This window comes from Anomaloglossus baeobatrachus, chromosome 6 (assembly GCF_048569485.1).
Source record: "Anomaloglossus baeobatrachus isolate aAnoBae1 chromosome 6, aAnoBae1.hap1, whole genome shotgun sequence".
In the NCBI taxonomy this organism is placed as follows: domain Eukaryota; kingdom Metazoa; phylum Chordata; class Amphibia; order Anura; family Aromobatidae; genus Anomaloglossus; species Anomaloglossus baeobatrachus.
Window position 1 is genome coordinate 349,061,257 of NC_134358.1, and position 25,134 is coordinate 349,086,390.

General features: G+C 44.9%; 1 protein-coding gene across 12 annotated transcripts in view; it reads left to right on the forward strand.

The window, feature by feature from the left end:
* RECK (reversion inducing cysteine rich protein with kazal motifs) overlaps positions 1-25,134 on the forward strand; it is a 1,668,523-nt gene that overhangs the window by 816,982 nt on the left and 826,407 nt on the right. The window lies entirely within an intron of this gene.

Sequence of the window (25,134 nt, forward strand, 5' to 3'; positions counted from 1 at the left end):
CATGTTATGTTGGTGGTGAGGTAATGCTCAAGTTTGTTTCCTCCGTCCCCTCCCACAAACCATAGACAAAAGAGATGGGATCAAGATCTTCTTTGTCTCCAATGTTTTATCTCTTCATCTCTTCCTCCTCCATTTGTTCCTCGGCTCCTGCACCTTCACTACCAGTTTGTCTGTTAACCTGAGCATGCCTTAATCGATGGACACCCGTCAATGCGATGACTTTCCGGACATTACAAGAAATGGTATGCCTTCTTCCTCTGCTTCCTACTCTTCCTCTTGTACCCCCACCTCCTCCCGCAGACTATTCAAAGTGTGCTCCAATATGCAGATAAGGGGAATAGTGATGCTGATGATGGCATAGTCAGTGCTAACCATCTTTGTAGCCATTTCAAATCTGTACAGGAGGATGCAGAGGTCCTTCATTTGTACCCACTCTGCAATCGTGAATTTCACCACATCCGCTCTGCATACTCCCAGAGTCTGCCTCATAGTTCACCTGGGCTTGCTGCTGCTGCCACAGTCGCTGCAACATTTGCAGAGTGGAATTCCACCTTGTCGACACATTTCATATCAACCGGTTAACCGGTAGGCTGAAAGACCTTTGAAATGTTGCAAGATGATTAGTTGCGGGGTGCGAAAGGCAAAGGTGAGCACGCCGCAACCATGCCTTGTGCAGCAGGTGATCCAGGTCAGGATAGTGTGCTACAAATTTATGGACAATGCGGTTGAGGAAATGAGCCATGCAAGGAACATATGTGATGTGCCCCGGGCATAGAGCCGCCAACAGAATTGCACCATTATCGCACACGGCCTTCCCTGGCTTCAGGCTCAGTGAAGACAGCCATTTATTAAACCTGGCCCCGACACTGCTCCACAACTGTTTTGCTGTATGACTTGCTTCTCCAATGCATATTAATTCAGCACTTCCTGATTGCGTTGAGCCCCTGAGGTGGGGGGATTCTCTCTGCACTCTTGGAACACGTGTTACATTAAGGGAGAGTTTGAGGCTGCCGTAGGAGGCCCAAGAGGAGGTGGAGGAAGCTATAGCAGTGGAGGAAGCGGTAAAGCCAGAGGTTTGTCACGCAAGCCTTGGGTATTTCAAAACTTGGTAAGCAGCCCTTTCCCCACCTGCCCCCACAGCCACCAGAGTAACCCAGTGCCCTGTCAGCGAGTTGTATCAGTCCTGGCTATACTTGCTCGTCCAAGTGTCAGTAGTGAAATGCACCCTGTGTGACATAATTTTTCAAGCAAATGTAGGGAATCCGCTCTGGTAGGTGGTGGCAGGGACACAGTTAAGAGGCATACACAGGTTTATTTCCACTGAGTACAAACATAAATGAGCAGTCTTACTTCAGACAGGAATACAAAGCAAAAGTCCAGATTGTCAAACAGAATAGCAAGGGTTCTGGAGGTGCCAGTCCATTCAGTTATATCATTCCCACAGAACCTGCTTCAGGTTTCCAGCCCAAACACCCACCACATTGAGAGGTTCTGACTGCCTTTTTATGCTATGCTAATTCTGCAGCTGTGCACCTTGGGGGTTGCCGCAAAAATCTGGAATAGCAGAGAAGGTCCAGGCCAGGTTTCACCTCCTTCCCTGCTGCTCACCAGTGCAAAAGGCATTTGCTAGGTGGAATATATCTCCCATCCACCACCCCACCCTTTACTGCATCACACAATGAAAAGATAATGTCTGCGACATAATGGTGTAGTGCAGGCACAGCTTTATTAGAGAAGTATGGCGACTGGGCAACTGGTACTGGGGGACTGCAATGACCATCAGGTTTTGGAAATCACCTGTATCCACCAGGCAGAAAGGCAGCATTTCCATGGTCAACAGTTTAGATATGGTGAAGTTCAAGCTCTTCGTTTTGATAAGTGGGGGAGGAGTGGGAGGAAATTATCTTTTATGTGACGAAAACTGCTGGAGTGAGGGCTGGCAGCTGTGCTGAGAGAGAGAATGGAGTAGGGTGTACATGACCAACCGGTGGACTGTGAGGGAGGTGGAGGGGGAGATGTAATGCTGGATTGAGAAACATGTGATGTGCTCAGTGTCTCACATGGGTTAAAAACACAAGGCACGGTCATTTCTGAAACAGCTCACTCCGACTGTAGTGTGTAAACAAGTGGAGGTTTTGTGGTCGGAGGCCTGTATGAGAATAGTTTTGACGGTGTTGCAGGAGGAGGATGAAGCAGCAGACGTGGTTGATTTGGCGGCCGGTGGTTGCGTAGGTCCAGTAGTCCGCATTTTAGGGCAGTAACATTCCCACAGTATTGCATGTTGGTTTGGTATGTTTCAGTTCATGCATATAGTAGTCAAATTATTTGAATTTTTGCCTCTACTGAGTTGTTGTTTACAACAATGGCATATAGCAAAAGTTGGGTCATCCTTTGCAGTCTCAAAAAAGGCCCAGGCTAGGCAACCCTTCCTGCGAACTGCAGACCCATGACTGCTGCTGGCCACAGTCAAAGGTGTATCTGAGGATGCAGTGCTTCTCATAGTTGCATTACTACGTGATTGTGTGGGAATTGCCAATGTAACATCCTCGTCTACCTCCTCTTCATCTGCTGAGCTACTCAGCTGTGTGCCTCTTTGTTCACACGAAGTGGGATCTAGAACTTCTTTGTCATGCTTTATGTTGTCTCACTCCTCCTCTTCTTGACCTGATATCACAGGACAGTACATGTGTGCCTCACGTATCTGAGACTCATCATCATGATAACCTCAACCATCAGGGTTTAACACTAGAACTACTGGACTCGTAGTCATAGAGGAGAAATACACAGTGCGAAGTAGTCAAAATGACTACCTCAGTAGTTCTAGTGTTAACATCAGTTGATGAGGATCGGGATCCTTCTTCATCTGGGCCAGGATCCAACTAATAAAGATTTTGGGCATTGGTATAGATGCTTTCCTGCTCTTGAGTCTGTGAATTTTTGGAGCAGACCTGATGCCCATAAGATGGCATGTGTGAACAGCTCTGCAGACTCACCTGTTATGATCCGGAACCATGTAAGACCACCACAAATCATTGGCAAAAGGTGACAAGAGCATTGGCAACTAATCTGGCCGCCATCCCCTTACTAACCATCACAACTAGAAGTAGCCGAGGGGTGAACTAACATCCTGTGCACTGCAAACCCAGCCGGAGAACTAACTATCCTAAAGGTATTAAAGATGAATAAGACTCTGCCTCAGAAAATAGAAAAGAATAGCAAGCCCCCCACATTCAAAGACTGCGGTGATATAGGAAAAACACAATACACAGGTAGATGACAGGATTAGCAAAAGGTGAGGCCCCGCTGACTAAAATAGGAAAGGACAGGAAAGGGACTGATGTTGGCCAGAGAAAAACCCTGCAAAATACCAACTTCCTGATAGTACAAAAAGGCCCTCAGATCACACGATCTGAACTCCGTCCTATACCAGGTGCCCTTGTCATACCAATGAACAGAAAACAAGAATCATAACAAAGTCAACAAGCCACAAACACATGGACCCAAAGGAGCTATACTCCACACAGGACTGCAGGGAGTTCCCCAACAATCCACTGAGGGGGAAAATCCCTGCATGCAAAAAACTGAAACCAACCACAGCAAATGACAAACCCAGATAAACAAAAGAACCAGACAATAAATAAAGAGCAAGCACTTATCTGGGGAAGATGTGGTGTAGAGCAGGATTAAGCCGGCTGGAGATACAAAGAACAACTGACATCCGGCCTGCAATCAGACCAGGATTTAAATAAGCAGAGAGTTAGCAAAGGAAACACCCACTGCACAACACACCTGGTCCAAGTCCAAACCATTCCTGGCCACCAGAGGGAGCCTCCCAGCAGCCAAAACATAACTAACATTCACAACACTCACCCATGTGTGGTTTCTCACTGTCAGTTTGCCTGTTGGAGATTTGTGACGCCGGCGGAAACAAGTGTAATTGGGATGGAACCTCTGAGGAATGAACTGTGTATGAAAGAAGAGAAGGAGAGGCCACTTGATGCAGCACTTTCCATCCACTCTAGCACATGCTGTTTATCAGCCTTATTTTAAAGTTGAAGCAATGCACGGCTGGCAAAGAATCTAGTGATGTAAGCTGTCAAGTAACAGAAGTTGTTCTCATTTCTAGGCTAGGCTTTGACTATCAGAACTTACCACACATACACCTCAAACACGATGCCTATTCACTCTTCCACCACAACTTTGTCGTGACTTATCACTCATGGTTGAGTAATAGATGTTTCGCAACCCTATGCCCACACCTGTCAGACATCTGACACAAAAAATAATTTATTTCCTGCCTGTGTTGGCAATATTGTGAAAGCACTAAAAAGTACCAATAACTAGAAATGTTGTTCACTGTTTAGTTTTGAGCAGTCACTGAAAAGTGCCAAGACCTTTTTAGCTAGTTCACTAACAAATTTATAGCAGGCACTACTAACAATACCTAGAAATATGATTTACTGCGTAATTTTGATCAGGATATTAAAACTACAAAGACCTTTTTACATATTTCACTGGCAAATTGACAAAAAGCAGTACTAACTAACAATACCTACCAATGTGATTGACTGGCTAATTGGGAGCATGCTGTAATAAGTAGCAATAGCTATTTAGATCTTTCACTGGCAACTCTTTAGCAGGCACTGTAAGTAGCTATGCCTATTTCTATAATTAAATGTTTTTTTATGGCACACCGCTTTCCCTACACTCCATGTCCCTATTCTACACTGTTGCTCACCTATCTACTGTATCTCAGCTACCTATCATTAAAGCCCTAGCTAAGCTAACTGTCTAGCAGCAATGTCGTTAACGCCACATGTCCGCTTTTTATATGCAGATGGACGTGAATTAGGGGGTCAATGTCACAAGCCCTTATGTCTGAACCTTGTGGATGTTTTCTGCTCTGTGATTGGCTGCAGGAACATCCGCAAATAAAGTTAAGAAAAAAAATGGCTCCACGCGCATGTGGCTTCTTCCGAGTCCCCACCTCCTCTACTCATTAAACACATACTCTCATTCATCATACAGCACTATAATCCTATCAAAAAGCATAACGTTATTAGAAAAAAAAATTGCAAATGCTATCAGTGATGGAACAAAACATAATGTCAAGTTCAAAATGACGATGATGATGGTGAGACTCTCGGGATCTGACTGCTGCTTCTAATCATAATGTCATGTGTGCACACGAGAATGAACAATAACTGGACAGCAAGTCAGTTACATCTATCTCCATGACTGGCTCTGACCAAGTGATCTTTATTATTTGAAAAAAAACTAGACCGAGCAGTAAGGGGGTGTAAACAAAGTTTTAGTCCAATCAAGTATCGCAGGGCAGGGCTTCATGACGTAGAGAGATCTGCACATCCTCCTTGGATTGGTCAGTCCAGGCTCCAGGAATTTCTTTGTCCATCGTCCCATGTGCAAAACAGGAAATGGCAGCCATCTTTACAATTACATGTGCTGGTATATATATATATATATATATATATATATATATATATATATATATATACATACACACACATATATATACTGTGTCTCTGTGTCTAAGGAAAATACACTGAACATGCAATATACATATATACATGTTAGTAAGAAACAAAAGCATTCACAAATATGTGTGTTAGTTCACATCTACTGAACTATATAACTGAGTCTATGAAATGGCTGAATTAAGTATTTTTGTATACTCAATTCCTGTCCTCAACAATAACATTACCGACTTTTGAGGAAAGTGCTCTGGGATACCGAGCCCAAACGAACATGCTAAGGCTTTTACCAAATATGAAATTAGATAACCTTGTTTGAACAGGTTTGCTCATCTCTACTCACCACTTCGTTTTGGTTCAAGCTAAAGTGGCCTTCCTCATGTCCCAATTAAGAGAGGCTTTAGCCTGCATAAATCTCTTGTGGGACAGAGATGATCCAGTTACCTCCAACCTACTGGCCTTCTTGGAGACATTCCGAGCCGGGCCGGGTCTCTTCGGTCGTATCCTCCACCAAGGTAGTCTTACCATGGGCCAATATGTTGTCCGGTTTCGCACCTGTCCTCTGAACTGGGCTGGAATAATGAAGCACAGGTGGCTGTCTTTAGGGAAGGTTTGTTTGGAAGTATAAAGGACTTGCTGGTGAGTTATGATGTGCCATCTTTACTGGACGACATAGTATCGCTGGTTATTCGCATCGACCTTTGGTTCCAGGAACGATCGAGAGAGATGAACCGGTAGAAAAGGTTGTTGCGCCTAACACCTTCATCATGCCACTACCTGCAGCTTCCACGACTTTCTCTGAGCCCATGGAGGTGGATCAAGTCCACCTGACAAGTCGTCACCATGAAATCCGACACCCCGCTGAGGGGTGTTTGTACTACGGAGGTTCCACGAACCTGATCTGGGTCTGTCCCAAGAAGCCAGAAAACTGCACTACCTTGGGTCAGTAAGAGAGCAAGTCCTCTTCTTCTCTATATATGACTGTATCCATAACCAATGGTGACTACCATTTCTCCCAAACATCCTTACTGGACTCTGGTGCTGACGGTAATTTTATACCGCTGACTGTAGTGGATGGGTGTTGGATTCCTGTTCGTCAGCTGCAAACTCCCATTACAGTGCTGGCGGTGGATAGAAACCCTGTGGCCAAGCCCATCCACTTCCTGACTGAGGAACTTGTCCTGTGGGTGGGAATGCTGCATACAGAGAGAATAACATTCCACAGTTTACCAGGAATGTTGCATCCAACTGTTGCTTGGCCTGCCACAGCTTCACAAGCATGAACCACTTCTGGACTGGAGATCTGGGGACATGCTCAGGTGGGGTCACTCCTCCCATGAAAGCCTGTGAGATCATTTAACCGCCCTGGTCTGCCATTCGCCTACTGCACCTATGCGGACATTTTTCACAAAAAGAGGCTGAGACGACGTCGCCACACAGACAGTATGACTTCTTTATTTTGACCTACTCCCTGAGTCTACTCCTCCCCGCAGTCATAGTTATCCTCTGTATCAGGCTGACACACAAGCCATGTCCAAGTACATAAAGGAGAATCTGGCAAGAGGTTTCAACCAAAAGTCTTATGCGGACTTTACACGAGACGATCTAACGTGCGATAGATAGTCGGGGTCACGGTTTTCGTGACGTACATCCGGCATCGCTTGCGACGTCGGCCCGTGTGACACCTATGAGCGTCTGTAAATGATCGCAAATCGGTTACGAATCACAAGTCGTGTACAGGTCGCTCATTTTTAAAAAATTGTTTAATCTTCTTTGCGTTGGTTGTTCATCGTACCCGGGGTAGCACACATCACTCCGTGTGACCCCCGGGAACGATGAACAGCAGCTTACCTGCGTCCCGCGGCACCCGCCGGCAATGTGAAAGGAAGGAGGTGGGCAGGATGTTTTCATCCCGCTCATCTCCACCCCTCCGCTTCTATTAGCCGGCGGCTGTGTGACATTGCTGTGACGCCGAATGACTTTCCCCCTTCAGGAAGAGGATGTTCGCTGCCCACAGCGAGGTCGCTCATCAGGTAAGTACATGTGACGGGTGTTTCGCGACTTTGTGCGACACGGGCCACGATTTGCCCGTCACGCACAAACGACGGGGGCGGGTAAGATCGCTCGTGCAATCGCACGATAGATCGTACCATGTAAAGCCCGCATTACTCACTGGCCGGAGGACGATTCCCTTTGACCTTGTATCAACTACAGAGGTCTTAATATAATCACGATCAAGAACAAATACCTACGACCACTTTCCCTCCCTGAAGAAGCCGCGCATGGGGAGATTTCCCTCCCCTAGGTGAAACGTACCTTGGTGGGTGTGGGGGGAACTTTGCCTTCCAGGAGGCACCCTTTGAGGATCTTAGCAGGCCTTAACCTATTGATGGTATGTGATCTGCACATTTACATGCACTTGTCACCAATGCTGCTGTGATTACATTTAGCACTTTGTATAAGGAGGCTGTCACTGTTCTTTTGACTTTAGTATGTAAACTTTTCCTAGTGATCTGCATAATTAGCCTCCCTTTTGTTACCCATTGTCTGCACTTAGCACTTTATTATCATTGCTGCTACTTTGACACTTTACTGGGTAATTGCAATCATCCTGTATGCACACAGCACCTTGTTGATACATGCATTGGTGTGTAGGCACCAGTACATAATATAAGCCATAATCCTTTTGTATTATCTAATTTGCCGAGCCTTACCATTTTCTCATACCCTCTTTTGGTGCCCCCTATCTACACTTGTTTACACATATGTTTTTTAGATGTATTTGTCATCATCTGTTGCTTTCTATCACTATACGTATTGAAATATATTAAAACTAGAAAATATCCTTAAGAAATAAAAAGAATTGTTTATTACACAAAAAACCTCCCTTGTCATCCTGTTTTTTGCTTTGTATATGGAGTTTGTGTGGGTGAGGCGATTTACTCTCCCCCCACCGTTTGACTAACTTTGATATGGTTTGTTTGAGACTTTATCTACTACCACTTATGCAGGACAACACTTACAGAATAGAATTGTATTCATAGCCAAAAGAAATTTATATTTTAAAAGAATATTTTTATTGAAGATTTTTAAAAACAGATAAAAATTGATAAAATGTGGGATAAGCAAATGAACATATCCTCTTTATCACACATTCCAAATAATAAGCACATGTTTACACCGGAGAATATATTTGAGTAACACATAGTGTTGGGGGAGACCTCAAGGGGGTCGCTCAGGGTCTCGGAGGAGGATTCCAAATCAGAACTGTGCAGATGAATCAGGAGAAATGACCACACAGAGACATGTCTCTGTCCGGGAGAAGCTCAATGCTCTTCTGACCCTTGTATTCAAAACATAGCATATATATACAGCTTCAATACATCCACATTATCTATTAACCAACCAGCTAGCCGGGCATAGTTCATTCCTTGTCTGAACAGTCTTAGCAACATTTGTTAGAAAAATATTCAAGTGTGTTTAGACATAAATGAGAGTCTATGAATAGAATAATGTCAGTTACTTATTTGAAACTACAGATAAGCATTCTTCTATGAATAGAATAATGCTAGTTACCTATCTGAAACCACAGATAAGTATCTCTTCCATTCATGAATGTCAGTTACTTATTCATGAACTAAAACTTATTCTACTTAGCCCTAAGCATAATTAGATTTGGTTATACATTCCGTTAATATTTCAATTAGGTATATATGGAGAAGCAATACATAAAGCATTCAAAGGACAGATTCTTATTATTATACTATACAAACGATTCATAGCCTAGGCCTTCACATTCCCCCCTTAATAAGATTATTTGTCTTTTTACTCCATGAGGGCTACCCAGAGACTACAGTGTCCTACAGCTATGGTATATAGGTGCGTGCTAGTCATGCCCTCTGGTCTTTCCTAACATCTTCACCTCAGTTCCCACAGAGGGGATCCAAGCCCCATGGCGCCCTTCTATAAAAAACCTCCTAAGCTTGACTTTGGGTCGTTGAGTTTTGATGGTAACCATTGTGTCAGATTTGGAGGGGGCTACTGGTGTATGTAATACTGAAGGGAAGGTTACCATGGCTATAGCCTCATTTGTCCCCTTATTACAAATCTTCTTACAACAAGGCAAAATCCAGTAAACAGTAATTATTATTTATCCATGCAACATTTTTGTTAACCATGTTGATTGAAATAAGAGACTCAAACCCCCGCTTCTACTTTGTCTCTTGCTTTATACTCATTTGGGACCACCCTTGGGACTCCAATTACGTCTATATCCCCAATCTTCCACAGTGTTCCATCCCACATCATTCCATGATCTGCAATTTACGTTCCCTATACACATTATGCACAGATAATATAAATACTTTTTAACACCCACTCCACCATGATAGTGATGACTTATTTGCACAATTCAATATAAGAACTGGTGTGTGGTACATAAGGACCATGGATAGATCGCACCAACATGCAACCCAAAACTAAGAGAGAAAAGAAGCGAACAGACATCCTATGCAGATATAATAAATATATATTATATAAAAATATAAAAATACCTGGGTCCACACCTCCCATTGCAAGCTTGTTCCAGCTAAAGAATTAAGATTATTCTTTTCATCATGAGTTGTGTCTTGCTAACCGAAGGAATGGAGATAAAAAAATCCAGTGGTAAACCCTATGAACTATGGGTCAATATGACATCACCTGTGAACACTTTCTTTTTTACTACTGCTCAGTGGTGGACTGTTCAGGGACTGCCTGAGCGCGGAGGGGAGCACAGTTTATTTTTTATCTGTGCATAATGTAACCCAAAACCAAGAGAGAAAAGAAGCGATCAGACATCCTATGCAGATATAAAGATTTTTATTGATACACAGGTGCAGGGTATAGAGAAAAAAAAGCATACAAAAAAGGGGTGCACAATCCGGTGATACCCACTAATGCATAAGTAATGGAGAGTGTCTGGAGATCCCAATCAAACAGATAATTTTAACAATTATAATGGTATGCCCAGTATATTGAATGTGATCACCATATTACTGCTTGAATAGGGATCAACAGAAACCCTCCGCGGTCAGGACAGCAGATCCAATAATAATGCCATAATGATACAATACAATGCTGCTTACCAAAAGGACGCCTCACCGCACACACCGGATGCCACCCACCCGACGGACGTGCGTTTCGGCAGGATGCCTACGTCAGGGGTGGTGTCATGCAGGGGAAGTGTCGTGGTATAAAAAGAGCCCGGAGCCAATCAACCGATGGTAACGAATGGTGACGCATGAGCGTCCACAGCAACAATGTCACATGACCAGGAGGGCGGCGCCGCCCCTAGAGATACGGCCGAAGGATGCGAGTGACGTGTCACCGCTGGACGCGCATGCGTACTATTACCATTTTGGCACTTAGAACAATTTTTGATTTTTTTTTCTTCTTAATCACATATCAAGAACAACTATAGGTAGTATATTATAATTGTATATCACCATATATCTACCCAATACATATAATATCATAGAAACATATACATTTGCTAGTCCAAAATATCATTAAGCTATAGAAAAACACGCATGCATATAATATGAATATATATCCATAATCCAATACTATCAATATGATCCTATATCAATACATACATCATAAAAATAATATACAACGTACTGTTCAGGACCATAAGCAATATATATACACATTAGCAGACAATGTGGTGTCAAAACGATATGCCTATAGTTGAAAGACGCTTCCATCAGTCAATTTGTAGTGGTATGGCTTCAACGGGCAGGAAAGAAACTATATAAAAATATATATAAAAAGATAATTAAAATCAACAACAGATTTCAATAGTGCCCCATTAGATTGGTGACACATTTTAAAATGCTTAGGTAGTGTTTTTAAGCAGGATATATCAGTTTTATTCACAGCAGCATTGATTCCATTGACGTGCTCCCTGACACGAAGTTTAAATGGACGTGTGGTCAGCCCAACATATATTTTAGGGCAGGGGCATACGGCATAATAGATAACTGCACTAGTAGTGCAGGTAATAGATTTTTTTTATCTTATCAGTTTTAGTCCCTGATGAATTTGAAAAACAATCACTACGTTCCATATTTGTGCATGCAATGCACTGTCCACATGGTCTGGAACCCTATTTCCGTTTGCTCACATTTAAAAACGAGTAAACTTAACCGTGATCAACGGGATTACCAACAAAAATCGGTTTACTTTTGGAGAAAACCTTTGATTGAAAACCCCGGGACATCTATTACTTCGGGTTCTTCACTCAGCAATGTATCTGATTCCAATTTATCATCATTATCCATGAGATCTGGACGTAAAGTCTATAGAGAGACAGCATCCTACCCTACTAAGAACCGAAATTACAAGCTGTTTGATCGTCCACGCGGCAATAGTAACAAGGTAATCAACTTGAGTAACCATCAATTATCCTCAGTAGATTTAGCTTTGTTGGAGAGAGGATTAACCTTCTCCCCTGCATCTAAATTTGATTTATTCACTGTTATTAAAGATCTCAATCCATTACTTATGCATTAGAGGGTATCACCAGATTGTGCACCCCTTTTTTTTATGCTTTTTATTTCTCTATACCCTGCACCTGTGTATCAATAAAAATCTTTATATCTGCATAGGATGTCTGATCGCTTCTTTTCTCTCTTGGTTTTGGGTTACATTATGCACAGATAAAAAATAAACTGTGCTCCCCTCCACGCTCAGGCAGTCCCTGAACAGTCCACCACTGAGCAGTAGTAAAAAAGAAAGTGTTCACAGGTGATGTCATATTGACCCATAGTTCATAGGGTTTACCACTGGATTTTTTTATCTCCATTCCTTTGGTTAGCAAGACACAACTCATGATGAAAACAAGGATCTTAATTCTTTAGCTGAAACAAGCTTGCAATGGGAGGTATGGACCCAGGTATTTCTTCCCTCCAATTTGACAGATGTGGGAGTCACCAGCTATACTTGGTAGGGACCGTCATTGAGTGGCTCTTGGCTATGTCTCTTGATGTGTCTCTTGACCAACACCGAGTCTTCTGGCTTCAAATGTTGGCAAGTGTCATCTACTGTTGCGTCTGGGAGAAAGGAAGAAACTATAGCGTGTATTAGTTAGTTCTTTAGCAAGATTAACCACAAACTGCACAATCTTATCATTTGATTCTGACAATTCCTGGGGGCTGAATCCTGCAATCGGGGGAAATTGACCTAAACAAAATCTCATAAAAGGACAACCTATGTTTAGCCAATGTGTTATGATTCAGGGACCGAGGAGGATCAAAACATGTGGAATCCCAAATGGTAACAGAGTGGCTGGAACCTTAACGGATTGCAGATTTAATCCTGACACACAACTAGAAGTAGCCATGGGACGAGCCTACGATGACCTAGTCATCTCGACACAGCCGGAGAACTAAATATTCTCACAGATAGAGATATAAGAAAGCTAATCTGCCTCGGAGCAGTCCCCAAAGATAGATAGTCCCCCACATGTAAAGGCTACGGTGATATAAAAAAACACAATACAAATCTAGAAAAGACAGATTCAGCAAAGGTGAGGCCCAAACTATCTGTATAGGAAAGGATAGGAAAGAGCAACTGTCTGCAGCCGTAAAAACCCTAATATATACTAGCACTGATATTTTTCTGATATGGAAAAATCCTGATGTCACACAACCTCTCCCCCACTGTATCAGCACTATAATGTTACTGGGATCCAAAAACACTAATACAGATGAAGGACTGAATTAATACCAAGCATGAAAAACACAGAATCATGGAGCTAAGTATACAGACACTCCCAGCAGGGAATGATCCCATTCCACCAAGAACTCCACACAAATAAAAATAGGAATCAAGCATTAGTATAAAATTAGAAAAACAACAAGAAAGTGGAAAACAAACAGCAGAGGTACAAAGACCACTTATATGAGAGGAGTTCTGGTAGTGAGCAGAGCTAGTTACAGAATGTCCTTAACACACAGGAGACCATTGAGCACCGGCAAGTAACAAGAGAAAACTACTCAGTTAAATAGCCCAATCTGACCCTGATTGCCAGTCCTCCACAGGTGTGTGGCTTTCATTCCACACATCAACTGCACCGCCAGCACTGACCACAAGAGGAAGCCCCAAACTGGAAAACGTATTCACTTGAGGAGGGGTCACCAAACCCTCACTGGAACTCCCGGGTTTGTCAGGATGGGCTCGATGAAAAGCACGGATCAAGTGATCAGCATGTATGTCAGAAGCAACCACCCAAGAATTATCCTCCTGACGATAACCTTTCCACTTGACCAGATACTGGAGCTTCTGTCTAGCATTACGGGAATCCAAAATTTTTTCCACTACATATTCCAGATCCCTTTCGACCAACAGAGGATCAGGAGGCGCAGCCATGACACCACCAGTCCAACACATTTTTTCAACAAAGACTTATGAAAGACATGGGCACTTCCAGAGACTTTCAAGATTCACAAACTGAAAGAAACAGGATTAATTACCCTCGAAATTCTATAAGGTCCAATAAACCTGGCTTAAATTTGGAGAATAAACTTTCATAGGAACATGTCTGAAAGACAGCCATACCAAGTCCCCTACCTTAAACTGGGGACTTGAAGTGGGACAGTTTATCCACCACTTGATCCCAAATATGCTGCATTTTCTCAACTGCCAAATCAACACCTGGGCAGGCGGAAGCCTCCATCTGCCCCGAAGAAAACCAAGGATGAAACCCGAAATTTCAAAAAAAAGGAGACATCAAAGTGGCCGAACTAGCTCTATTATTAAGAGCAAACTCCGCCAAGGACAAAAAAGAAACCTCTTAGAAGTTTCTTAGGCACCGGCAATGGCAATAATAGTCCACTAGAAGGAGAACAAAAAGACTTGGATCTAGAACAGATCTCACAGGACTGCACAAAACTCCTCACATCACGAGACAGAGAAGGCCACCAAAAGGACCTACGGTACTCACCAAATCCCTGGTGCCAAAAATCCAAAGATGACCAGCCAACACAGGACAATGAACTTCAGACATCACTGTACTCCTCCATTGGTCAGGAACATACAATTTCCCCCCAGGACATCTTTCAGGTTTGTGCTCCTGAAATTCCTCAAGAGCAAGTCTCAAATCGGGTGAAATTGCAGAGAGAATCACTCCCTCATGCAGGATGGTAGCAGGTTCTGTCACATCGAGAGAATCAGCAAAGAAACTCCTAGAAAGGGCATCCGCCTTAATATTCTTAGTACCCGGAATATAAGAGACCACAAAATTAAAACACATGAAAAACAAGACCCATCTACCCTGCCTAGGTTTCAACCTTTTGGCAGATTCAAGATAGATCAAATTCTTAAGATCAGTAAGTACTACAATTTGATGTCTAGCCCCCTCCAGCCAATGTTGCCATTCTTCAAAAGGCCACTTCATAGCCTTTAATTCCCGATTCCCTACATCATAATTTCGCTCCGGTGGTGAAAATTTCTGGGGAAAAAAAGCACAGGGTCTAATTTTAGAAGTCACAGGATCTCTTTGAGACAAGATAGCCCCAGCTTCGATCTCCGAGGCATCAATCTCCACCTGAAAAGAAATAGACACATCAGGCTGCCGCAGGACTGGAGCAGAAGTAAACCTCCTTTTCAGCTCCTGAAAAGCCAAGACTGCCTCTGAAGACCAATTCACAACATCAGCTCCTTTCTTGGTCAAATCAGTCAATGGCTTGACAACACTGGAAAAATTGCCTATGAATTTACGATAGAAATTAGCAAAATCCAAAAACTTCTGAAGGCTTTTCAAAGAAGTAGGCTGAACCCAATCATGAATGGCCTGGACCTTGACCGGATCCATCTCAATAGAAGATGGGGACAAAATAAACCCCAAAAAAGAGACCTTTTGTACACCAAACAGACATTTCAATCCCTTGACATATAACGCATTGTCCCTGAGAACCTGAAATACTGTCCGAACCTGTTCAACATGAGAATCCCAGTCGTGAGAAAAAATCAAAATGTCATCCAAATAGACAATCAAAAACTTGTCCACTAAGTCCCAGAAAATATCATTCATGAAAGATTGAAAGACGGAAGGGGCATTAGTGAGCCCAAAGGGCATCACTAGGTACTCAAAATGCCCTTCAGGGGTATTAAACGCCATCTTTCATTCATCACCCTGACTAATGCGAATAAGATTATATGCTCCCCGAAGATCGAATTTAGTAAACCAACTAGCACCCTTCACTCTAGAAAACAGGTTGGAAATCAGAGGCAATGGATACTGATATTTAACCGTGATATTATTAAGGAGACGATAATCAATACAGGGCTGCATTGAGCCATCCTCCTTGGCCACAAAGAAAGAAACCCAGCGCCCAAAGGTGAAGCTGATGGCCTAATGTGACCCTTCTCCAAAGACTCCTTAATGTAAGTCCGCATAGCAACATGTTCAGGCACAGATAAATTGAAAAGCCATCCATTAGGAAATTTACAACCAGGCACCAATTCAATCACAGTCCCTATGCGGAGGCAAAGACACAGCCTCTGTCTCATTAAACACATGCATGAAATCCGCCAAATAGTCAGGGACCTCCCGTGTCTGAGATGATATAGACAAAACATGAGTATCACTATGCACACATTGGCAGCCCCAACTAGTCACAGATAAAGAAGTCCAATCAAGAACTGGATTATGGGCTTGCAACCAAGGAAATCCTAGTATCAAAATGTCATGCAAATTATGCAAGACCACAAACTTATAAAACTCCTGATGGTCAGGCGCGACCCGCATCATCACCTGGGTCCAAAACTGGGGCTTATTTTCAGCTAAAGGAGTAGCATCAATACCCCTCAAAGTGATAGGAACATGCAAAAGCACCATAGGAAAACCACAACGCTCAGCAAACCCAAAATCCATCAAGTTCAGGACCGCTCCTGAATCAATAAAAGCCATAGCCGAAAATGATGATAGGGAACAGATCAAAGAAACCGACAAAAGAAACTTAAACTGAAAACTGCCCAAATGAACGGGCAAATCGTTTCTCGCGCTTAGGGCAGACAGAAATAGTATGAGAGGCATCTCCACAGAAGAAACATAACTTATTACGCCGTACGAAATCCTGCCATTCCACCCTAGAATAGGCCCTATTACACTGCATAGGTTCCGGAGACCGCTCTGAGAGCGACACCTGCACGCATTGTTTTACGTTAACGTCTATCAATCTGAATGGCCAATGACATAGAGGGGACAGGAAAGCCCACCATAACATCCTTCACAGGCTCTGCCAACCCCTTCGGAAAGAGAGCCGCAAGAGCTGCATCATTCCACTCAGTAAGGAAGGACCACCCACTTACAAAATTTCTGACAGTATATCTCTGCAGGTTCCTGACCCTGGATCAAAGCCAATAAAGTTTTCTCGGCTTCATCAATAGCATTAGGTTCATCATATAACAACCCTAGAGCCTGAAAAATAAAATCCACATCAGCAAGAGCAGGATCTTTAGGCGCCAGGGAAAAGGCCAATCCTGGGGGTCACCATCACACAGCAGAGATATAAAAATCTGAGCTCGCTGCCTGCAAGACCCTGAAGACCTTGGTTTCAAAGCAAAGCATAACTTAAAATTGTTAAAAAGTGTAGACCGATCCCCAGAAAACAAATCAGGGACAGAGATCTTAGGTTCTACAGTAGGTGTCTGAGCCACATAATCTGATATATCCTTAACTTGAGAAGTAAGCTGATCGACTTGCCCAGCTAATTATGTGACATCCATAACAGCAAAAGATCCTCCACAGCACCCAGAGATAGAGGAAAAAACACAAGAAAAAAAAATAAATCTGACACACGTTTCTTTTTTTTTCCTGTTTTTGAGTACCCTGGAATCTAGGTGAGGCCGGTGCTACTGTTATGATTCAGGGACCGAGCAGGATCAAAAAATGCAGAATCCCAAATTGTAACAGAGTGGCTGGAACCTTAAGGGATTGCAGACCTAATCCTGACACAGAACTAGAAGTATCCGTGGGACGAGCCTACGATGACCTAGTCGTCTCGACACAGCCGGAGAACTAAATATTCTCACAGATAGAGATATAAGACAGCTAATCTGCCTCGGAGCAGTCCCCAAAGATAGATGGCCCCCCACATGTAAAGGCTACGGTGATATAGAAAAACGCAATACAAAGCTAGAAAAGACAGATTCAGCAAAGGTGAGGCCCAAACTATTTTTATAGGAAAGGATAGGAAAGAGCAACTGTCTGCAGCCGTAAAAAACCCTAATATATACATGCACTTCTGATATGGAAAAATCCTGAGGTCACACAACCTCTCCCAAACTGTTGTTACCGGGATCCAAAAACACTAATACAGATGAGGTACTGAATTAATACCAAGCATGACAAACACAATACCTTGCAGAATCATGGAGCTAAGTATACAGACACTCCCAGTAGGGAATGATCCCATTCCACCAAGAACTCCACACACATAAAAATAGGAATCAAGCATTAGTATGAAAGCAGAAAAAACAACAAGAAAGGGGAAAACAAACAGCAGAGGTACAAAGACCACTTATCTGAGAGGAGTTCAGGTAATGAGCAGAGCTGGTTACAGAATTTCCTTAACACACAGGAGACCATTGAGCACCGGCAAGTAACAAGAGAAAACTACTCAGTTAAATAGCCCAATCTGACCCTGATTGCCAGTCCTCCACAGGTGTGTGGCTTTCATTCCACACATCAACTGCACTGCCAGCACTGACCACAAGATGGAGCCCCAAACTGGAAAACGCATTCACAACACCAATGGGGTCATTCTCACATGATACAGAGCAACCGGGAGTAGATCCGGCCATCTCTCGGCCGACTCTTGCATCCTTTTAGTCAGTTTCCTCTTAAGAGTGCCATTCATTCTTTCCACCTTGGCATTGGATTGAGGATGATACGGGGTATGCAGGGCAACTTGTGATCCAACCGTGGTCAATAGTGCTTGATAGACGGTTGCTACAAAGGCAGGTCCTTGGTCGCTTTCAATTACTTCAGGTACTCCGAATCTGCATACAACTTCACTGATTAATTTCTTTACTGTTGTTCTGGCCGTCATATTGGTCACTGGGAAGGCTTCAGGCCAACTGGAGAAAACATCCACTACTACTAGGCAGTATTTGTATTTACCACACTTGGGCAACTGGATCTGGTCGTCTTGGATCCTCTGGAATGGGTACAGGGGCTTTGCTAGGTGTTTGGGTGGGATTTATTCTGTCCTTCAGGTGTTAAAAGTTTGACAAACATGGCAGCTCTTATTATAGGCAGCAAGCATGGTAGATATCCCAGGGGCATAGAAGAACTTGCGTATCACTTCTAGGCTCTTATTTTTCCCTCTGTGGGTGGGACCATGTTCCCAGGCAGCTATGGTGGCATACATTCTTCTAGGAAGGCAGGGTAGACTGTTGACCTTCCAGATGTCACCTTCTAGCTTGGCTCCTTTTTTCTTCCATGTCTGCAGTTCTTTCCTTGTGACTAGTCTTTGTTCTGCCTTAAGCCGCTCCATTGGTGTTCTTCCAACATTTATTTGGTCTCTGGGATCTTCTGGTTCAGCTAAAGATAGGTCTTGTAGAATCCTCTTCTTCTGTGCTCTGGTCGTAACCATGGTCATATAGCATTCAGATTCTTCCACTTTCATTAAAACGGCTTCTTTAGCTTTCTTGTCAGCGTAGGCATTTCCTCTGGCAACTTCTGTGGTCTGGGGTCCATGAGCTTAGACCTTCAAGATGGAAACTTGTCTGGCCTGCACAGGGAAAACATCAGTCTGCGGACACATTCTGCATTTTTTACTGGAGTTCCTGCTGTGGTGATAAACCCTCTGCCCATATGACACCAATATCATGCGCTATGCCAAAAGCATATCAAAAGTCTGTATAAATATTGGCAGTAGCATCTTCAGCATAGGTACAGGCTTGAGCTAGGGCCACAAGTTCTGCTTCTTGGGCGGACATTTGGGCTGGGAGTGCTGTAGCTTTGATCACTGACACTGAGGTGGTTACAGCATAGCCTATATGAAAGGTGCTGTAATACTATTGTACGTTATGAGGATTTCGATAGCGTTAGGGCAATGACAACCAGAGACGAGTTCTTGGTACAAGATGTTTATAATATGTAACCACGGTAGATACACAACGGAACAAACACAGTAGAACACACACACGAAATACCTTCCCGAAACGGAGCGAAGGGGATTCCCGGGGCCACGCACCGGACTCCCCCAGGGAGACCACCAGAGCGAACCCCTATACAGGGACTGTCCGGCAATCACCCCGAAAGGCCTAAATGCGCAGCAGCCGGGAACACAAGGGGCAAGTGGTAAAGTCCAGAAGTGTCCGTACGGGATGATAGTCCAGAGTGGTTACGAACCAGAAGGAACCGGGCAGAAGTGCTGACCAAAGACGGCAGACGGAGTCCGGGCACAGCTTGGAGAAACCGGGTATGGTGCAGAGTCGGTCGGTAGTCTTTCAGAAGGATCCAAAAGGCAATCAGGAAGTAGAAGCAGCAAAGCAGGAGCACACAGCAAGCAGTATACTCAGGCACTGGACTAGGCTTAGAGGCGGCCTTTTAAGCAGCTGGACAGGAAGTAGGGCAACAGAACATTAAACTCCATGTTAACTGAGGGCAAGCTCTTTCAAAAGAGAACTGGAAAACCCGGAAACCTGACATTACTCCCCCCCCCAGAAACGGCCTCAGGACGGAGCAGGGCCTGGCTTATCCGGGTACCGTCGATGAAACTGAGCAATCTTCCGGGGTGCCCGAATGTTACCCACCGGTTCCCAGGAATCGTCCTCGGGGGCGTACCCCTGCCAACGTACCAGATACTGAAGCCGACGACGATGGAGCCGGGAGTCAATAATGTCCTCAACCACGAACTGCTCCTCGCCGTCGACCATCACTGGCGGAGGAGGAGGCACGACACGACCATGAAACGTATTAGGAGAAACGGGTTTGAGGAGAGAAACATGAAAGACCGGATGTACCTTCAGATGGTGCGGTAACCGCAGCCGACAGGCCACAGGGCTCACGATCCCGGTGATCTTAAATGGACCGATGAATTTTTGTCCCAGCTTCTGCGAAGGGACACCCAATCTCAGGTTTTTGGTGGATAACCATACAGAGTCTCCTACCTTATACAAGGGTGCCGGTTTCCGGTGAGTGTCTGCCGACCTCTTGTAACGCTCCTGAGCCGTAGCCACAGTGTCCTGTAGAACCTCCAGATTTTGTCGTAGCTCTGTCAATCTGTCCTCCACCGCAGGCACCGAAACCGCAACCGGTGACCTAGGCACAATAGTCGGATGGTAACCCAAGTTAGCAAAAAAGGGCGTTACCTTAGTGGAGCTGCTCTGAGTGTTGTTATACGAGAACTCCGCCAACGGAAGCATCTTCAACCAATCGTCCTGCAGATGGCTGACATAACATCGAAGGTATTGTTCCAGGGTTTGATTAGTCCGTTCGGTTTGCCCATTCGTCTGAGGATGGTATGCAGAAGACAAACAGACATCAATCTGGAGTGCCGTACAAAACCCCTTCCAGAACCTAGACGTGAACTGCACGCCCCGGTCAGAGATGATCTCGTCTGGTACCCCATGCAATCGGAATACGTTCTGGATAACCAAATCCACTGTCTCTGCAGCTGAGGGAAGACCGGTACACGGAATAAAGTGAGCAGCTTTAGTCAACCGATCCACCACCACCAAAATGGTATTGTGACCGCCTGAGACTGGCAACTCCACAATAAAATCCATTGAGATAGACCCCCAAGGGCGAGATGGCACGGGTAACGGTTGGAGGAGTCCCGTAGGAGCCACACGAGGGACCTTGCACCGGGCACAAACCACACATGAGTGGACATAGTCCTTTACATCCTTTAAACAGGTAGGCCACCAGAAAAAACGGCTTAGAAATTCCTGCGTCTTCTGTACCCCCCTATGACCAGCCAACACGGAGTCATGGACCAACTTGAGAACCCGAAGTCTTACGGCCTCCGGGACATAAATGCGTCGTTCTCTCAATCACACACCATTCCGAAGAACAAGAGTTACATCATTTGGGGGGGCAGCAAGAAATACGTCACCATCATAGGCCAGCTTGATGTCCTTCCACAAGTCCTGGTCCTGGATTACTCCAATGAAATTGGCATCCGATAACACGGTCTGAGACGGGGTTCCAGGCACGGAGTCCACGGCATGGATTCGGGACAAGGCATCGGCTTTCCCATTACGTGAACCTGGACGGTATGTAACGATAAAATTGAACTGGTTAAGGAACAAACTCCAACGGGCTTGCCGTGGAGACAGACACCTGGCAGATTTAAGAAATTCCAGATTACGGTGATCTGTGAGTACTATCACTTGCTGCGCGGCTCCCTGTAAGTGGTGTCTCCATTCCTTGAAAGCTGAAATAATCGCTAACAATTCCTTGTCCGCAATGTCATAGTTCCTTTCTGCAGGGGACAACCGGCGGGAAAAGAAAGCACACGGATGCAAGAGACTCTTGTCCCCAGTCCTTTGAGAAAGGATGGCCCCTAATGCGTAGTCGGAAGCGTCGACTTCCACGATAAAGGGAAGTGCGGGATTCGGATGTACCAATATTGGCGCTGAGGTAAAACAAACCTTGAGACGATGGAATGCTTCCTGGGCCTGGGCGGACCACACAAACTTCTGTCCTTTCTTGGTTAACAGAGTGATGGGACGAACGATCTCCGAAAAATTACGGATAAAGCGTCGGTAAAAGTTGGCAAAACCGACAAAGCGTTGTACCTCTTTGATGTTTCCCGGTTCCGGCCAGTCTAGAATTGCTTGTATCTTGCCAGACTCCATGTTCAGTCCCTGAGGAGAGATGACATAACCTAAGAATTGTATTTGTGAGGAATGGAATTCGCATTTCTCCAGTTTGATGTACAGGTGGTTTTCCCTCAGCCGGGTAAGTACGGTCTTGACGTGCTCCTGGTGTTCCTGTAGGGAATCAGAAAAGATTAGGATATCGTCCAGATAAATCACCATGAATTGGTCCATGATATCCCTAAAAATATCATTAACTAGATGTTGGAAAGCCGCGGGAGCGTTACAAAGTCCAAAAGGCATCACTAGGTACTCAAAATGTCCATACCGACATCGGAACGCGGTCTTCCACTCGTCTCCGGGACGTATGCGAAGTAGATTATATGCCCCACGGAGATCCAATTTGGTGAATATTTTTGCTTGTTGGACCCTCTCCAATAGCTCAGGAATCAACGGTAACGGATACCGGTTCCGGATGGTTATTTTATTCAGTTCCCGGTAGTCAATACAGGGTCTCAGAGTCCCCTCTTTCTTTTTCACGAAAAAGATGGGTGCCCCTGCTGGTGAGGTAGACGGGCGAATAAATCCCTTGGCTAGACTTTCATCAATGTACTCTTTTAGTGCTTCTAGCTCAGGTGCCGCCAACGGGTAGACATGACCAAACGGGATCTCCGCCCCTGGGAGTAAGTCTATGGGGCAATCATACGGTCTATGCGGGGGAAGCCGATCGGCTTTTCTTTTGTCGCATATATCAGCAAAGTCATTATAAACCGGGGGTAGAACAGGTACCTGTACAGTGCCCTCCGCAGTCGGTGTTACTGGAACCGGAACAGTTGGACTAATGGTCGAACCACTCTGCGGTGGGAAGGATATTTCCTTAGTCTCCCAATCGATGACTGGATTTGTAGACCGTAGCCACGGAATACCTAAAATAATCGGAAAATGAGGAGAAGAAATTATCATGAACACAAGGATCTCCTGCTGACCTGGCTTCATCACGCATTCTAGCGGTACTGTTTCCCGATCAACTGGTCCAGAGATTAACGGAGATCCGTCTACCGTCTCCATGGTAACCGGTGAGGATCTTTGCTGAGTCCGAATACCGTGTTTCCTGGCAAAAGAGGAGTCCATGAAATTTCCCCCTGCCCCAGAATCTATCATTGCAGAGGTAGGTATTAGCTGTCCCTCCCACCGGATCTGAATGGGGAGCGAGCAATGGGTATATTTCCCTTCTGAGTCCTTCGGTGAGGTGGACATTACAGTCAAGGGAAATACCGCATCCAGGTGTCCACTTGCCTCAGAGATATCGGACTCTGCGTCCGTGTTGTCACACTCTGCCATGGCTGCCAATACCTTATTTGGGCGATTCGGACGTTTCGGGCAGTCGATCAAGAAATGGTCCGATTGACCGCAATAGAAACAAACGCTCACGGAGCCGGTGTTCACGACGTTCGTTGGTCTCTCGCTTTTGCAGAGAGTCCACTTGCATAGGAACGTCCTCGGCCTCCCGTGGCGTCCTGAGAGCGGGTTCTCTGGAAGGAAACGCAAAGTTGTTTACACGGTTTACAGCTGCCCATTTTTCCTGTCTACGTTCCGTCAAGCGGGTATCAATACGCACACAGTGCTGGAGAAACAGTTCAAAATCCCCTGGAGACTCGGAACGAGCTAACTCGTCCTTGATGGTACCGGACAAACCTTTTCTGAAAACAGACAATAATGCATTGTTTCCCCAGTCGGTGTCTACCACTAACCTCTTGAACTCAGTGGCGTATTCAACGACAGAACGCTTTCCCTGACGTAAGGAAAGGAGAGCCGATTCAGCGGTAGCACGGCGATTCGGATCATCAAACATTTGCGCCATTGCGGTCAGAAAGTTATCCAGGTGATTTAAACGGATGTCCCGATTCTCTATCATAGGATTAGCCCAAGCCAGTGCTCGTGAGGTTAATAACATGATTATACATAACACTTTGGACCGGTCAGAACGGTAATAATCAGCATGTACATCAAAAAATAGTATACATTGGTTCACAAATCCACGAAACTGACTACGATCACCATTGAAACGGAAAGGGGGTAACCTAGGCATACCGGCAGCTGATACGGACGTAGTGGGGACGGCTTCCTGAGCCTCCACTCTGACTTGCAAATCCTGAATAGCCGGACCCAGTACCTGGTGATCATGACCCAGCTGTGCCTCCACATCTCTAAGCTTAGTTTGTACCGCTTCCATCTCCTGCTGTAAGGAGTTAATCATGGAAAAGAGCTGATCTACTCGTGTCTCAGTCATTGCCCCAGCGAAATCCTCTCTTGGCCTGAGTATAATGTAATACTATTGTACGTTATGAGGATTTCGATAGCGTTAGGGCAGTGACAACCAGAGACGAGTTCTTGGTACAAGATGTTTATAATATGTAACCACGGTAGATACACAACGGAACAAACACAGTAGAACACACACACGAAATACCTTCCCGAAACGGAGCGAAGGGGATTCCCGGGGCCACGCACCGGACTCCCCCAGGGAGACCACCAGAGCGAACCCCTATACAGGGACTGTCCGGCAATCACCCCGAAAGGCCTAAATGCGCAGCAGCCGGGAACACAAGGGGCAAGTGGTAAAGTCCAGAAGTGTCCGTACGGGATGATAGTCCAGAGTGGTTACGAACCAGAAGGAACCGGGCAGAAGTGCTGACCAAAGACGGCAGACGGAGTCCGGGCACAGCTTGGAGAAACCGGGTATGGTGCAGAGTCGGTCGGTAGTCTTTCAGAAGGATCCAAAAGGCAATCAGGAAGTAGAAGCAGCAAAGCAGGAGCACACAGC